Genomic DNA, 17182 nt, shown 5'->3' on the forward strand with positions numbered 1-17182 from the left:
AAGCAATGATTAAGTTTGAGATGACTTAAGGTGAGGCATAGCTAGTTTTGAGGACATGTGATAACCAAGATATGTGATGTTTGAGGATCCAAGGATACATGAAATAGTTTGATGTCGTAAAAATTATTCTTTGGGGATCAATTCGATAGAAGTCAAGATGTATCTAGATTAAGAACTTTTGTGTTAAGATTGGAAAAATATCAAAGGATGAATAAGTGCAAGAGAAAGGATGTCATGGGAAATCGACATTAGAGAAGTGTCATGTACAAGGATATCGATTGGATGACCTAGTGAAAAACAAATTGAAAAGTGACAATGTGGATATGAGAGTCGTGGGATTATTATAATGATGTGTGTACTAGCTTGGATGGAAGCTCGGGTTGAGACTCGTGGCCCAAGGATCGAGTTATGTGGTCATGGGCTTTGAAAAAGAAATTCGAAAGGCATGCATGGTTGATAAGTGTACTTGTCTAGAAGTTGATGAGCATGGTCAACCCGAGGGTCCTGATTTTTGAGATGCGCGATGGCATTCTCAAGGGTCAGATAGGATATATGTGCTAGAGGTCTCGTGATTAAGAAACGATTATAAACGGTATAGTTTTCCTTGGGATATGTGATCACTTGAGAAGAATTGCAACATGATTATTTGAAATAAGGTATCTTCTTCCCTAGTTATTTGATCAGTCTGGTGTTACTTTTGAGGATGAAATTTCGAGATTTAGGATATATGGCAAATTTTGAGGATAAAATTTTTGTAAGGAGGGGAGAATGTAATATCCCAGATTTTTCAAAGGGGCTCAAGAGTAATTTTAACATGGACCATAGGAGAAATTATCAAAAGATTAGGGGCTTAAGTATATTTTCTTACAATTATAAGTACCAAATCGATTGTAGGGAATGTCCCAGAGTGTAAATGTTTATGAAAACTGATATGGTCTTCATGAGCATCCCGAGATATGATTTATAGTATTAAAAGAAATGGGAATCGAGATTGTTTTCAGTATAACTAAAATACAGCTATGATTTAGGTTGAAAAATCGAATTATCGTAGGGGACTCCTGAAAAATAAAGGAAACCCTAAGGGGGCTCCGATTTTTTGTAAGAATCAACCATGGAGTGATTTCAGGACGAATCAAAGGTTCGAGGATGGAGTAAGGATGAAATTGTCCTTATTAAGTAAGTTTAAAATTATTAATTTTGGGATTTTTCTATATCATAATGTAAATTTATTGGACGTTTGAGGGTGTATTTACAAATTAAGAAATTCCCAAGGATAATAAGGATGAAATATGGGGATTAAATGTGTATTTTCTGATAAGTATATTAGTGTAATATATATAAGTGTATAATAAATGGCAGGCAGTGAGGGATGATAGTCATGCGCGAGGGGCCAAATTTGTTGTAATTCAAGGATAATCAATTAAAGTATTGGGATAAGAGATTGGGTTAAGGATAAGGATGAGAGATTGGCTGCAATTATTTGATTAAGTGATGTAAAATATATATATATATATTTATGTTGTGTGTGTGTGCATGTGTGTGTGAAGAGGCAGAGGGCCGAGAGCTATGAGAGAAGTTGAGAGAGAGATAGTGAGAGCTTGTGAGAACTTGGCCGAGGGTCGTGAGAGACCGAGAAAGAGATTGGGGGAGAGAGAGAGCTCCTAAGAGCTTGGGCCGAAGCGGCCATGGCGGATGCAGGGGGAGTAGCCAGCGGCCATGGCTGGCCGCGATGAAAGCTGGCAGCGCGAGCGTGATGGCGGCCATGGGAGTAGCCGTGAGGAGCAGCAGTCGTTTATTGATAGGAAATGGCCTGGAATGGCTGAAATCGGCCATGACAGCCACAACAAAGTTGTTGTGCAGCAGCCATGGAAATGGCCAGCGAGCAAGGGAGGGGCCACAGTGGCAGGGGCAGTAGAGCGGTGGTGACCAGCGTGGCCATGGTAGTAGTGGGCGTGATGGAGGGCAGGCAAAGCAATTGCTGGGCATGTGGCCATGGCAGTAGTTACGCTGTAAGCACCCCACTCGGATATCCCAACCACCTAGACTACCCGAACGGGAGCGCCTATGGAAGAAGAAAGAATGAAACACAAGACAGGAACTATCCTAGCATGCATACACAAGAATTAAAACAGCGGAAGCTAAGCTAAACACATGCATGCACTGCGGGTACTTCGTTAACACAACGGTCACATGATAAATAAATGCATACAGAATCCTGTGCCGACATACACGAGACACGAGAAATGACCTGGCACAATAAAAAAGAATAGAGAAAATCCCTCTCAAACATCAGAGTTGACGGGAAATGACGGGACTGCCTGTACACCATACCGACTCTACCGCTAGATGCTATCTCCCTTGCCTTTGACCCAAGCTGCCACTACTTGGAATGATGGAAAACAAAGTGTGTAACGACCTATTAGAGGGTCTAGATTTTATTTAGAAATCGTTTAATTTCTTATTTAAGTTTTTGTTTAAGTGATCTTGCCAATTAATTATTTAATGTGGTAATTTAGTTTTTTTTAATTGAGAGAATAGCATTTAAAAGCATTTAATTCTAGTTATTTATTGTGGAAATTAAATACAAGGACTTGAGGGTCATTCAAAAATTTGATATTATAATTTAATTATTGAATAGAGTTATTATGATTGAGGGATTAAGATAATCCAACCGTGAGGAGGATTTGGATTGGAAGCTTCTTAATTATAGTAGGAAGAGGAGAGGGATATCTAGGGCTTCCTATAGGCTTGTATATATATATATATATATATATCCTCATATAGCATAAGTTTTCTACTCACGCCGTGAAGGAGTAGGAAGAAGCAATAGTGGGTGCAAGTCTTGCAGACATCCGGATAGGTTCCCTCATATTCGGATGGGTTTTTCAGAGTATGTGAGTGACATCCAGATGGGCTAGAGGCTATCCAGATGTGTCAAGAAGATTTATGTGAGTGACATTCGGATGGTCCTTATTCATATCCGGATGGTCTCAGTGATATCCGGATGCTTTGTCCTCGTATCTGGATGTGTCAGTGTTTATTTTGTGAGTGATATCCAGATACATTGGGCTGTATTCGGATGTGTCTATTATAAGTGATATCCGAATACCTTGTGTCGTATCTGAATGTGTGTAGAGTCATATCCGAATGCCTTTGTCATACATCCGGACGAGTCAAGATGATATCCGGATATCTTGTTTCATATCCGGATGCCCAGAAGTTGAAATTTTTGTATTCGAATAAACTCCAATAATATCTAAATGACTCGTGAGACATCTGGATGCCTAGAATCCTATCCGGATGTCCTAGCTTTTATTTGAATACATTCTAGTATATTCGAATAGTTTTTCTTCGTGATTCTAGAGTGTTCGGATGACTTGAATCATATCCGGATGGCTTCTCTCATATTCGGATACCTTCCCTCATATCCGGATGGTCTTTCCAGAATATTAAATATGTTTTCCAGTGAGTTATAATTCAATTTTAATTCAATTAATGTATTCAATACCTTCTAATATTGAATTCATATGCCAGAATATGACAAATTAAACATGTTATACCATAATTCATAACTCATAGAATCCTTGTATTCCAATATTCTGAAGATTAGATTTCATGATTAGTATTTATTATGACATGATCAGCATTATTTTATGAGATTATGTGCATACATCTTGGTATGAGCATTGAGCATGACCTTCTGTGGAGCACTACATATCATGTGCTAGCATGTACGTGAGCATTGCATTATGCGCGCGAAGCGGCTAGTCTACGGGGATCCCACCTGTTTCAATTTCAATTTATGTTTTTGCTCGCCTGATGTCGACCAGAGGGCTAAGGGCATATTCCCCACAAAATGTGCTTATAGCTTTTATGTTTGCAGGATTTAGATCAGTCAGGTATGTATTACAATTTTGTGATCCTATGAGCCAAAGTTGCATACCTGCATTTAGTTTACAGTTTGTGTATTACATCTTGTAAATGCAATGCAGTGATTATTATATCTCTCAATACAAGTTCAGTAAGTATTTTATTAGTATCGATATTCTTCGATTCAGCTTCAATTATTCTTTCTAGCATATTACTTGCTGAGCTTTGTAGCTCACCTTGTACTCTTCACCATTCCAGGTCCTAGCGGGGGAGTACCAGATGTGGGGCTTAACAGTAGTGGTCAGTAGTGTGTATACATGGAGCCGATCAAGATCAAAGATGTCTGAGAGTTTTATTAGTTTATAGTGTTTGTTAGTTTAGTATTAGTTTATATTTCAGTTGAGGGATTTTCCCTTAGACAGAGTTATGGTTTTCAGTTTATGTTGACTCAAAGTTTTATTTCAGTTGTTTAAGATATTCATTATGATATCAGATTTTAGTTTATCAGTTAGTTTTATTTTATTTTCCGTAGCACCTTTTCTCGGGCAGTTTTAGGAGAGGGGGTGTTATAGTATTGGTATCAGAGCAATGTTTTGAGGAGTTTCTCGTACACACATAGGATGTTGGGTAGAGTTAGGACTTGTGTGTGTCAGTTTGATAAGTTGGCCCAATTTATAGTATTCTAACCCTAAGTGATGATGTAGGAAGATGAGTAATAGAAGAGGACGACCCCATACCCGCAGACAGGCTTCTTCTACGCCAGACGAGGTTCTAGTACTCACACCAGGCTCATCAGGGGAGTCTGGTAGTGACTTACGACATGGTATCGCTAAGATGCGAGGCATGTTGACAGGTTTTATAAGGGTAGTTGATACCCTAGTTACAATCAGGCGAGGCAACCGCAAATACCTAAAGAAGTAGGAGGCAATGGTGGTGATTCCCCAGTTGCTCCAATAATTCCAATTATAGAGATAGATACCGGGAGCCAATTACTAAAGGATTTCATGGCCTTTCGACCACCATCATTTCATGGAGGTATAGATGCAGCAGTGACAGAGAATTGGATGCTATCAACAGAGAAGCATCTCCGATCTATTGGTTGTGCAGACGACCGAAGGGTGCGACTTAGCACATTCATGTTCAGATGCGACGCCGAAAGATGGTGGGAAACTGCCCGCTAGAGGTTTGGTAATCCAGAGCCCACATGCGTTGAGTTTCAGCAAGTGTTCAACGATGCTTATTGCCCAGCATGGGTCAAGGAGCAGAAAGTCTATGAGTTCGTTGAGTTAGTGCAAGGTACTAATACAGTGGCCCAGTACGAGGCAGATTTTACAGCCTTGTCTCGATATGCTCCAGAGTTGGTGTCCACTGAAGCAAAGAAGGCCACCAAGTTCCAGAGAAGATTGCATGCAGATATCTGACATACTTTTGGAGGAGCTCTGAGAGTGGATTATGCCATGGTAGTCCAGGGAGCGTATGCTATCGAGCGGGATCGCAACGAGTGGAGAGCAACACAAGCAGCCAAGAAGGGCACAGGTACATCTCAGGGTTCATCCATAATAAGTAGAGGAAGTGGACAGTCAGACACGGAAAGAAGATAGAATAATTCTCAGTGTGGTCAGTGTGGGAGGAAGCACAGGGGACCGTGCCTAGCTGGGAAGAACGTATGTTACAAGTGTGGATAAGAAGGGCATAGGAAGAAGGATTGCCTGAGGAATCAAGCAGCACTCCCCACACCAGAGGTGACTTGTTTCAGGTGCGGACAGAAAGGAAACACACCCAACAGGTGTACTCAATCGCCCCAGAATAAAGGCCAATAGGCGAAATCAGAGGCAACCAGCAGGTTAGAGGGCCAGGAGTGGCTCCTATACCAGCACTACCAGTCCCTCACCACAGCTAGGCAGAACAGGGTGACAGAACTATCCAAGGTATTTTATCCCTATATGGTCATGATATGCGTGCATTATTTGATACTAGTTCCACACATTCTTTTATTGCACTGCACACAGTATGTTATGTTCCTCATTCCGAGATTTCTTTGCCGTATCACTTAATTGTATCTACGCCGGGAGATAAGATTATGGTGGCTAGTGAAATGTTTGAGAATTGTGAGATCGAGGTCCATGATAAGAAGCTATTGGGAGATTTGGTAATTCTCGATGTTAAGGATTTTGATTTGATCCTTGGCATGGATTGGTTATCACAACATTATGCAAGAGTCGACAGTTAGTGAAAGATTATCGATTTTGAACTACCCCAACATCCGATTCTTATATACAGAGGAGTCAAGCCTATGTCTACGATTCCTATGATCTCGATGATGAAAGTCGAGAAGCTGATACATGACGGATGTGAAGCTTACATAGCTTTTGTGACTACTAACGAATGAAGCAAGACGAAGTTATTCGAGGTACCAGTAGTACGTGATTTCCCATATGTGTTCCCTAATGAGCTACCAGGACTACCACCTCAGAGAGGAGCCGAGTTCACTATTGAGTTATTGTCTGGTACATAGCCTATTTCTAAGGCTCCATATCGAATGACATCTAACAAATTAAGAGAGTTGAAGGCCCAGCTAGAGGAATTAATAGAGAAAGGTTTTATTCGATCCAGTTCATCCCCGTGGGGCGCACTAGTATTATTCGTGAGGAAGAAAGATGGATATTTGAGATTATGTATTGATTATCGCCAATTAAACCAAGTGACAGTGAAGAATAAGTATCCCTTACCTCAAGTGGATGACTTATTAGATCAGTTACAAGGAGCTAAGATATTCTCGAAGATAGATTTGAGATTAGGATACCATCAGGTGCGAGTTAGAGATGAGGATATTCAGAAGACTGCTTTCAAAACTCGCTATGGACACTACGAGTTTGTGGTGATTCCATTTGGGTTGACGAATGCCCTAACTATTTTCATGGATTTGATGAATCGAGTTCTACGTGAGTACCTAGATCAATTCATTATTGTCTTCATCGATGATATTCTAGTCTACTCACCTAATATGGAGGAGCATACGGAGCATCTTCCTCTAGTATTGCGAAGGCTTAAAGAGGAGCAACTATATGCCATGTTCAGTAAGTATGAGTTTTGGCTTACTCAGATTGAATTTCTAAGCCATGTCGTGTTTGGAGACGGTATTTCAGTGGATCTAGACAAGACTAAAGCAGTTATGGATTGGCCAAGGCCGATGATAGTAACAGAGATATGTAGTTTTCTGGGACTTGCAAGCTATTATAGGCGATTCATTGAGGGATTTGCTCGTTTATCTTCCCCTATGACTAAGCTAACAAGAAAAGGAGAGAAGTTCGAATGGAATGACTCGTGTGAACGTGCCTTCCAAGAATTAAAGCAAAAGCTGACTACTGCATTAGTCTTAGCCATTCTAAGAAGTGGAGAGAAATATTCCATTTACAGCGATGCATCACATTCAGGTTCGGGTTGCGTATTGATGCAAGAGGGTCAAGTTAATGCTTATGCATCCAGACAATTGAAGAAACACGAGGTGAATTACCCTACTCATGATTTGGAGTTGGCAGCAGGTAGTATTTGCATTGAAGATATGGTGACACTATTTATATGGTGAGAAAGTTGAAATTTATACAGATCATAAGAGCTTACATTATCTTCTATCTAGAAAAAATTGAACATGAGGCAGAGACATTGGGTCGAGTTATTTAAAGACTTCGACTGTGAGATTCTATACCATCCAGGAAAGGTTAATGTGGTAGCTGATGCTTTGAGTCGGCGATGAGCTTCTATGGTTACGATGATGGTTCAAGAATGGAAGTTATTGGAGCAATTGAGTGCTCTATCTATTTTAGTCCCAAAGGATAGTGCAGTGATGAGTTGCGCTTATATGAGGGTGCAACTCGAGTTATTTGATTGAATTAAGGACCAGCAATCAAAAGATGAGAAGTTGGCACAGATTTTGGCAGATATTGAGAAATTTTCTCCTTTGGGATATATTTTACGGATTGATGGTATACTCTTATTCCAGGGATGTATTTGTATACCCGATGATGGAAATCTTAAGCAAGAGATTTTGAATGAAGCACACAAGAGTCGTTACACTATTCATCCAGGTGTTGCAAAGATGCACCACGACCTTAAGCGACAATATTGGTGGAGTGGTATGAAGAAAGATGTAGCCAGATATATTTCACAGTATTCAGTATGCCAACAAGTTAAAGCAGAACATCAGAAACCCATGGGTTTATTACTTCCATTACCTATTCCGGAGTGGAAGTGGGATAATATTGCTATGGATTTCGTGATGGGTTTACCCAAGACTACTAGAGGCTATGATGTTATATGGGTGATTGTTGATCGTTTGACTAAATCAGCCAATTTTTTGCCTATTAAGAAGACTTACCCATTGAATAGGTTTGCCAGAATTTATATTGAGGAGATCATGAAGTTACACAGTGTTCCATCCAGCATCGTATCAAATCGAGATCCTCGTTTTACTTCTCATTTTTGGGGAGCTTTGCATGAGGCATTGGGATCTCAGTTGAAGTTTAGTACGGCATTTCATCAGAAGACAGATGGCCAGTTAGAGAGGACTATCAAAACTCTTGAAGACATGTTGAGAGCCTGTGTTTTAGATTTTCAAGGTGATTGGGATGAGCATCTACCTTTGGTGGAATTTTCCTATAATAATAGTTTCCATTCAAGTATTGGAATGCCATCGTATGAGGCTTTGTATGGGCGACCATGTCGATCGCCGATATGTTGGGAAGAGATTGAGATATGGCTTTATTAGGTCCTGAAATTGTTGAGCAAACGACAGAAAAGATCTGAGTGATGAAAGCAAGAATGAAAACAGCCCAAGACAGATAGAAGAGCTATGCAGACAAGCGACGACGAGACCTCGAGTTTGAGGTAGGCGACCATGTTTGTTTGAGAGTCATGCCTATTAAAGGTGTGCGAAGATTTGGCATAATAGGGAAGCTTAGTCCCCGTTTCATTGGTTCATTTGAGATTTTGAGACGGATAGGGACTTTGACATATGAGTTAGCTTTGCCACCTCAGTTGTCCCATGTTCATAACGTGTTTCACGTTTTGATGTTAAGAAAGTATGTGCCAGATCCTCAACATGTGATTGATTTCAGAATCTTGAAGTTAGAGAAAATGTGTCCTATGAAGAGATTCCTATTAGTATTTTAGAGCAGAAGGAAAAGACTTTGAGGAATCGATCAATTCCTCTTGTGAAATTGCAATGGCAGTGACACTCGTCAGAAGAGGCGACGTGGGAATTAGAAGAAGAAATGAGACGTCTTTACCCTTCATTATTCGAGTAACTAGGAACGAATTTGGAGGACCAAATTCTTTTAAGGAGGGAAGAAATTGTAACGACCCATTAGAGGATCTAGATTTTATTTAGAAATCGTTTAATTTCTTATTTAAGTTTTTGTTTAAGTGATCTTGCAAATTAATTATTTAATGTGGTAATTTAGTTTTTTTTTAATTGAGAGAGTAGCATTTAAAGAGAATTTAATTCTAGTTATTAATTGTGAAAATTAAATGCAAGGACTTGAGGGTCATTCAAGAATTTGATATTATAATTTAATTATTGAATAGAGTTATTATGATGGAGGGATTAAGATAATCCAACCGTGAGGAGGATTTGAATTGGATGCCTCCTAGTTATAGGAGGAGAATGAGAGGGATATCTAGGGCTTCCTATAGGCTTGTATATATATATATATCCTCATATAGCATAAGTTTTCTCCTCACGCCATGAAGGAGCAGGAAGAAGCAACAGCAGGTGTAAGTCTTGCATAGGAGATTTTCATTAGAAACAGTTGAATCCGATTAGAGAATCGAAAGGCAAGTTTCTTCTCCTTGTAAACCTTTCGTAGTATATTAGCATTCGATCTCAATTGTTCTAGATTAACCGTTCTAAATATCAAGTTGTATCAGTTTCAGTTCTAGCTACATGTATATATATATATATGCGTTACAATGAGTTTATATCAATCATGCATGATTTCTTCCAGTGATTCTTATCAATATTATTGTCAAACCATTCATAAGTTTGTTTCAAATCAATTGGGATTCGATTTCCCAAGATTCCTTTCGGAATGGTGTAGTTTATTTAAGTTTGAATCAAGAACAGAGTCTCTGTGAGAGTTTGTTTATGGGTTTTAGAGTTGTAGACATCCGAATAGGTTCCCTCATATCCAGATGGGTTTTTTAGAGTATGTGAGTGACATCTGAATGGGCTAGAGGCTATCTGGATGTGTCAAGAAGATTTATGTGAGTGACATTCAGATGGTCCTTATTCATATCCAGATGGTCTCAATGATATTTGGATGCTTTGTCCTCGTATCCGGATGTGCCAGTGTTTATTTTGTGAGTGATATCCGGATACATCGGGTCGTATCCGAATGTGTCTATTATAAGTGATATCCAGATACCTTGTGTCGTATCCAGATGTGTGCAGAGTCATATTCGAATGCCTTTCTCATACACCTGGACGAGTCAAGTTGATATCTGGATATCTTGTTTCATATTCGGATGCCCCTCTTAGAAGTTGAAATTTTTGTATTCGAATAAGCTCTAGTAATATCCAAATTACTTGTGAGACATCCGGATGTCTAGAATCCTATCTGAATGTCCTAGGTTTTATCCGAATACATTCTAGTATATTCGAATAGTTGTTCTTTGTGATTCTAGAGTGTTCGGATGATTTGAATCATATCCGGATGGCTTCTCTCATCCGGATATCTTCCCTCATATTCGGATGGTCTTTCCAGAATATTAAATATGTTTTCTAGTTAGTCATAATTCAAGTTTAATTCAATTAATGTATTCAATACCTTCCAATATTGAATTCATATGCCAGAATATGACAAATTAAACATGTCATACCATAATTCATAACTCATATAATCCTTGTATTCCAATATTCTGAAGATCAAATTTCATGATTAGTATTTATTATGACATGATCAACATTATTTTATGAGATTATGTACATATATCTTGGTATGAGCATTGAGCATGACCTTCTATGGAGCACTACATATCGTGTGTTAGCATGTACACGAGCATTGCATTATGCATGCCAGGCGGCTGGTCTGCGGGGATCCCACCAGTTTCAATTTCAGTTTATGTTTTTACTTGCCTAATGTCGACCAGGGGGCTAGGGGCATATTCTCCACAGAATATGCTTACAACTTTTATGTTTGCAGGATTCAGATCAATCAAGTATGTGTTACAGTTTTGTGGGCCTATGAGCCAAAGTTGCATACTTACATTTAGTTTACAATTTATGTGCATTACATCTTGTAAATGCAATCCAGTGATTATTATATCTCTCAATACAAGTTCGGTAAGTATTTTATCAGTATCGATATTCTTCGATTTAGCTTCAGTTGTTTTTTTCAGCTTATTACTTGCTGAGCTTTGTAGCTCACTTTGTACTTTTTACCATTGCAGGTCCTAGCGGGGGAGTACCAAATGTGGGGCTTAACAGTAGTGGTCAGTAGTGTGTGTACGTGGAGCTGCTCAAGACCAAAGATGTTTGGAAGTTTTATTAGTTTATAGTGTTTGTCAGTTTATATTTCAGTTGAGGGATTTTCCCTTAGACAGAGTTATGGTTTTCAGTTTATGTTGACTCAGAGTTTTATTTGAGTTGTTTGAGATACTCATTATGGTATCAGATTTCAGTTTATCAGTTAGTTTTATTTTATTTCCCGTAGCACCTCTTCTCGGGCAATTTTAGGAGAGGGGGTGTTACAAATTAAGTGAGTCGAGAGACTCAGCAAGCATAAATAAAGAAAGGCAATAGGCTGAACATATCCAGTAAACTCTCCCTAGAACACCAATCCCCCAAGTACACACAAGCCATGAGATGCCCAACAGAGTATAAAAGCGTAAATAAAAGCACGTATCAGTCATTGGGGCCCATACAAGACACACGACACCCAAGTTTCATACCAACCTGCCACTGCCCTAAAAGATAACATATATCTCTAACAAATCTGTGCACGTCGTCCCGGGTCGATGCTCCCGTCACCCGAATGCTCACGTCGGTCCTCCCGACACCTGAGCTGTAGAATAGCCGAGCCGTAGGCTCCCTCCGAACGGTCCTCCCGTCCGAGATCTGTGAACTGTCGGTAACCATGCAATTCACATAAAAATGCAATGGCATAGTGAGCATTAACATGATACACCGGCGCCTATACATCCAGGCATCAGGTCATGCTCTGCGCACATAGTAAACCACACGCTATGTATATGGCCGTGCCAGATACAATCTAACCATGCTAGAATGTCCATGTGCAAGCATACTCAATAAATGAATACCCCAACATGCATCCCGTACCCATGTGCATATCAAACCATGAACTGTAATACAACATATCAAATCATACAGTAAATCACATAATGGCAGAGCTAGTCAGTAGTGTCCGGCACAGATCAACAATCAGTGACTAGGAGTGTCTGCCCAACGGTCCACTTCAGAGTCGTACGATAGTCTACTCCAACGTCACCAAACAACCGACCCCTGCCCCACTACTCGATAGCCCTAGCCGAGCCACACTTGAGAAATCCATAAATAAACTCGTACCTTTAAGGACCTAGTCCCCAAGTTAGGTTCAGGATCATTCCGAAAGGAATGGGGGCGGTACAAAATACCCCATAGACACATAACAAATAAAACCCCAACAAGTCTCATATTTAATTTAAATTCATTAAAGCTAATAAAATCCTCGATTTGTATAATTAATACACGAAATTGAAACGAATTTAGGAAAGGCATGGGGTTCATAAAATAGAAGGAGTTCACAAAGGTAGAAAGTAGTTTGTCTCTATTTAGTTGATTTAAGTGTTTTTACGCTTGCACGCCACCAAACTGATACACGTTACAAAATAGTATAACCTCCAAAAATTAATAAAATTGGATCCAAAATTAAATTCCAACCGTACAAAATGATTAATACATGCTTCTCTACTTACCTGGATAATTAAACCACGATTAAACTGAGCTTAATCTTGAATTTTCCCAATTTTTTCCCACTGGCGCGCCTTCTTCTTCTCTATTTTTCCTCCTTTGCTCGCTGTAAATTTCCTTGGTCGAATGCTGCTGAAATCGGCCTTTAAAAATGCAAAAGAGAGTTGAATATATGTTATGTAGCTCATGTATTTAAGTTCTACTACTTCGAATTCTAAACGTTATGAGGAATGATGATGTAGAACCCTATTTAGGGTTAATGTTAGTTGATAACTTATGTTATTTATTAAGTAATGTTGAGAAATTTATGTTCTCGTGATGTAAGAACTAATTTATGATTAATGTTATGTTGTTAGGTTCGATTCTAGTTTCCGCATTTGATATTTATGATGATTCTCCTTGGAGATAAATAAATGAAAATTTTGGGATGGATAAGAGCAATGATATGGTTTACTCTTAGTTTTATATAAAAAAATTATTATCCCAGAATTGTCTTAAGTTATAGCACGCTCGAAAAACGGGGTGTTACACCTTTGTTATATACTTGTTGAGTCTTATGGCTCACTTTTGTTCCTTTTATCATTCTAGGAAAGGGGAAAATAGTTATTTGGGCAAATCCTGGTTAGATGTGTATAGAGATGTCCAATCTCAAGATCCATGGGTATAGTTTTGAGGACAATAGTAGAGTACTTCATTATGTATCTAAAATCTTAATGCATAATTTATAATTTATTAGAATGTAAAGAATGTTGTATAATTTATTTTGGCTCCTACTGTTAGAGAGCAAATAAGGAAATAAAAAAAAAATTGAGTAATTTTTGTATCTGTATCCATTTTGAATTAGCATTTTCTCGGACTTCCTATACTAACGGATAAATTCGGGAGCGAGGCCTGACACTCATTCTACTGTTGCAAATTCTCATTTTAATGTTACAATGCTTTTATTTTACACTTGCAGTTCTCCCATCTTATTATTGTATTGTTATATATATATATATATATATTATTAATGCACCATCACGAGTGCCTCCGTTGTTCGGCCCCACAATATCAGCAGGAGATGAAAATCAAAAGACTCAGCGATCAGTTCGATCCCTAGCCCCGTCACAAACGTGAGGGCGACAAGCGATTTTCAACTTTCAAGATCACTTTGACTGCTGAGCTTCCCCCCTGGATAGGGCTCAAACACTAAACTTGAGGATCCAAAAAATAATACCTAGAATGTACTTCATTTGCCAGTAGAACTATGACATGAGGTTGTACTGCCATGTTTTTACTCTTGCAGCACCCTAGTTGTAGTTTTGCAGTGTTCGATTTTTAGTCTTGTGGTAGTTCTATTTTAATTTTTTTAGTGCTCTTATTTTAATATTACGTTATTTTCATTTTAATTTTGTAGTGCGATTATTTTATACTTGTAATGTTCTTATTTTACACATAAGATACTTTCATCTTTATTTTGCGGTGCTATTATATTTACACTTAATATTACATATATTATGATTGGACTGAGAGAAAGCGGATGACCATTCTTGCTCCAAAAAGGTGAAATTGCTCACCCCGGACGCCTCCACACTTCGGCTCGACAGAATGTGAAGGGGTTAATCATGGTGATCCAGTCAGACGTAATGGTTAGACCCAAGCTCGCTGTGTACAAGGAGTTTCCCCCTTTAGAGGAAACTCTCATACTGTCGTTGACGAGACTCAATCTTCGATCATGCTCCAAGATTCACCACGGGAGGCACTTTGTGGCCCTTTCTTGACGGATGACCATTCTTGTTTATAGATTGATTTGAGAAGCAGTAGAAAGCCAGTTCCTACTTGCTATTTTGTTTAGCACAGAGGCCTCTCAACACCCTCAATGCTGCTGCTGACACCACGCTCATTCAGAATTGATGAACTATTTCAAAACATTTGATAACAAACAGTCCTCCAATTTTGAACTTGGAACATGAAGTGAAACATTTAAGAATTTATGAATCAAAGGCTAGATGGAGCACGATACGACTGATCAGACCTATACATTGATGAACAGAGAGACATTGACCAATTCAGTTCTACTAACATATATAACAGTGACACTAAATTCTGAGAAACAATGAAACGAGAGAATGCAGAAACAATGGGTTGGTTGATAATAAAGCAATCGTGCAGCTGAACAACATAAAAGGGGCACACCTCTTATTAAACCTCCTTTTTATCTTTTCTCCTCTTCTGCATCTTCCTATTCTTCTTCATCTTTCTTCCCCTTCTTCTCTTCTTCTGCATCTTCTTCTTCTTCTTTCTTCTTCTTCTTCTTCTTGAGCTTTCATCCTTGCCTTTGCCTTCGCCATCTCCAGCTCTTTGATCAAATTCTCCAGACAAGTCTCGCCATTCTCTTCTTTGGACTTCGGCATCAAATTCTCTGCAACATCCGCCGGTGTCATGTCGGTTTCCTCCAACAACCGGCGAACCGTCGGGCACAAATGGTGGGATTCAATGTCCAGGTAGTTCTTGGCCAGCACCTTGAACGCTTCAAAGCCGCAGTATGAAAGTTCTATCTTCTTGTCCATTCGGCCTCTTCGTATCAGCGCCGGATCCAGCTTGTCGAGGAAATTCGTGGTGAAGACGATGAGCCTCTCGCCAGCGCAAGCGGACCACAACCCGTCGATGAAGTTCAAGAGCCCGGATAGAGTTACCTCGCTCTCTTTCTTCTCATGATCTCGCTCTTTCTTCTTCTTTCGAATCTGGTTCTCCTCTTCCTTCTTCTCTTTTTTCTCCTTAGGTAAGCAAAACAACTCAATTATATATAGTCAAAAGAGTTTTGCCAGTACATACATGAGTAGTAGTGGTTGTGGGTTCAAAAAGGAAAGGAAGGCGATAAACACAGTAATATCAGTTAGATAGACGGCTAAAGATTGAAAAACCTTTTGCCTCTGGCCGGTGAGATCGAGCGAGCAATCGATATCCTCGATGACTATAACGGACTTGCTTGTCGTGTCGATCAACAGCTTCCTTAGTTCAGTGTTGTTCATCACTGCAGTCAACTCCAGATCATATATATCGTAATCCAGAAGATTGGCCATGGCAACAATCATGGTGGATTTACCGGTCCCTGGAGGGCCATAGAGAAGATAGCCTCTCTTCCATGCCTTGCCAATCTTGGTGTAGTAATCCTTCCCATTCTGGAAAGTGAGAAGATCGTCGATGATCGCTTGCTTCTTCGTCGGGTCCATAGCCAGAGTCTGGAAAGTTGCAGGGTGCTCGAACGTCACATGGCTCCATGTGCTTCTTTTGTAGCCGTACCAGTGTTCGCTCTTGTTGTTGGTGTACAACTTCCTCACCCTGTTCTTCACGGCGATGGCCTTCCCCTCCTCCATTACATGCTTTAAGTAAAGCTTCGTGATGGTTTCCCGGTGCTTCTTGTGGAAAGAGAGTGCATAATACCTATCAATGTATATTGTTATTGTTATATACTTAGCTCTTCAAATACTGCTTTCAAAGAGATATATTAGAGTTTGTCAGTTGGAATCCATTTTGACGAATAAGAGATATATTAGAGATATGTATATTGTTATGGTTGAATTTGTGCGTACGTGTGTGTGTGTGTGTGTATACCTTCTCTCTTCTTCGTCGGGATAGAAAGAGATGGTCTGGTTGCTGGGAAGATTCTTGCTGGAAGCCCACCAAGTCTTGATGCCTCTAAAGCGGTCGGAGATCTCCTCATGGTCATCCATGCTAAGCACCAGCGAGTGCGAGTCGCTCACCATGTCTGCCCGGAGCCGCTTCGCCGTCGTCGTGGAGTTGGCGCCCAGATACCTCTCGATGTTGGCGTAAGCCTTGCTCCGCTCGAACCCGTCGACGGGAAATTCGTGGAAAGTGATCCTAACGTAGGGGTAAACCAGGCTCACCAATTTGTGAGCGTATTTCTCTATTTCGTCTCCAATTCTGAAGGGGAAGTATTGCTTGAACATCGCCCAGATTATCATCAGCCCAGTCATGGATGTGCCTAGTTTTCCGAACATTTCTCGTTCCATCATCATCGTCCTCTCGTCTTCCTTCCCTTCTGCTGCTGATGCTACTTACTTATACAGAGGAGACTGAAGAGAAATGGAGGAAGTTGCTTCGAAGGTCCCCCCCCTCCCTCGTGCCCTTGTCCGACTTGTCATCTTTGTTTTCTTTCAGTTTTAAAAGACTTAAGACATTGACTCATCAATTAACATATTATTAGATGGGGGCCAACCTGTTTGGTTTTTTAATCATCTTTGTTGGGAATGCATGCTTTGGTTTGGATTTCCGCTCCATTTCCATTTCAATCTTTAGAAGGGTAACCTAATTTGATTGCGTAAGCTAATGAACTCATCAATAAAG

At 39.8% G+C, this 17182-nt stretch overlaps 1 pseudogene; it reads right to left on the bottom strand.

Moving 5' to 3' along the window:
- Window positions 1-14724: 14724 nt before the first annotated feature.
- Window positions 14725-16928, bottom strand: LOC127798888 (AAA-ATPase ASD, mitochondrial-like; annotated as a pseudogene).
- Window positions 16929-17182: the final 254 nt, after the last annotated feature.

Source organism: Diospyros lotus, chromosome 4 (genome assembly GCF_014633365.1).
Source record: "Diospyros lotus cultivar Yz01 chromosome 4, ASM1463336v1, whole genome shotgun sequence".
NCBI classification, from domain to species: Eukaryota; Viridiplantae; Streptophyta; class Magnoliopsida; order Ericales; family Ebenaceae; genus Diospyros; species Diospyros lotus.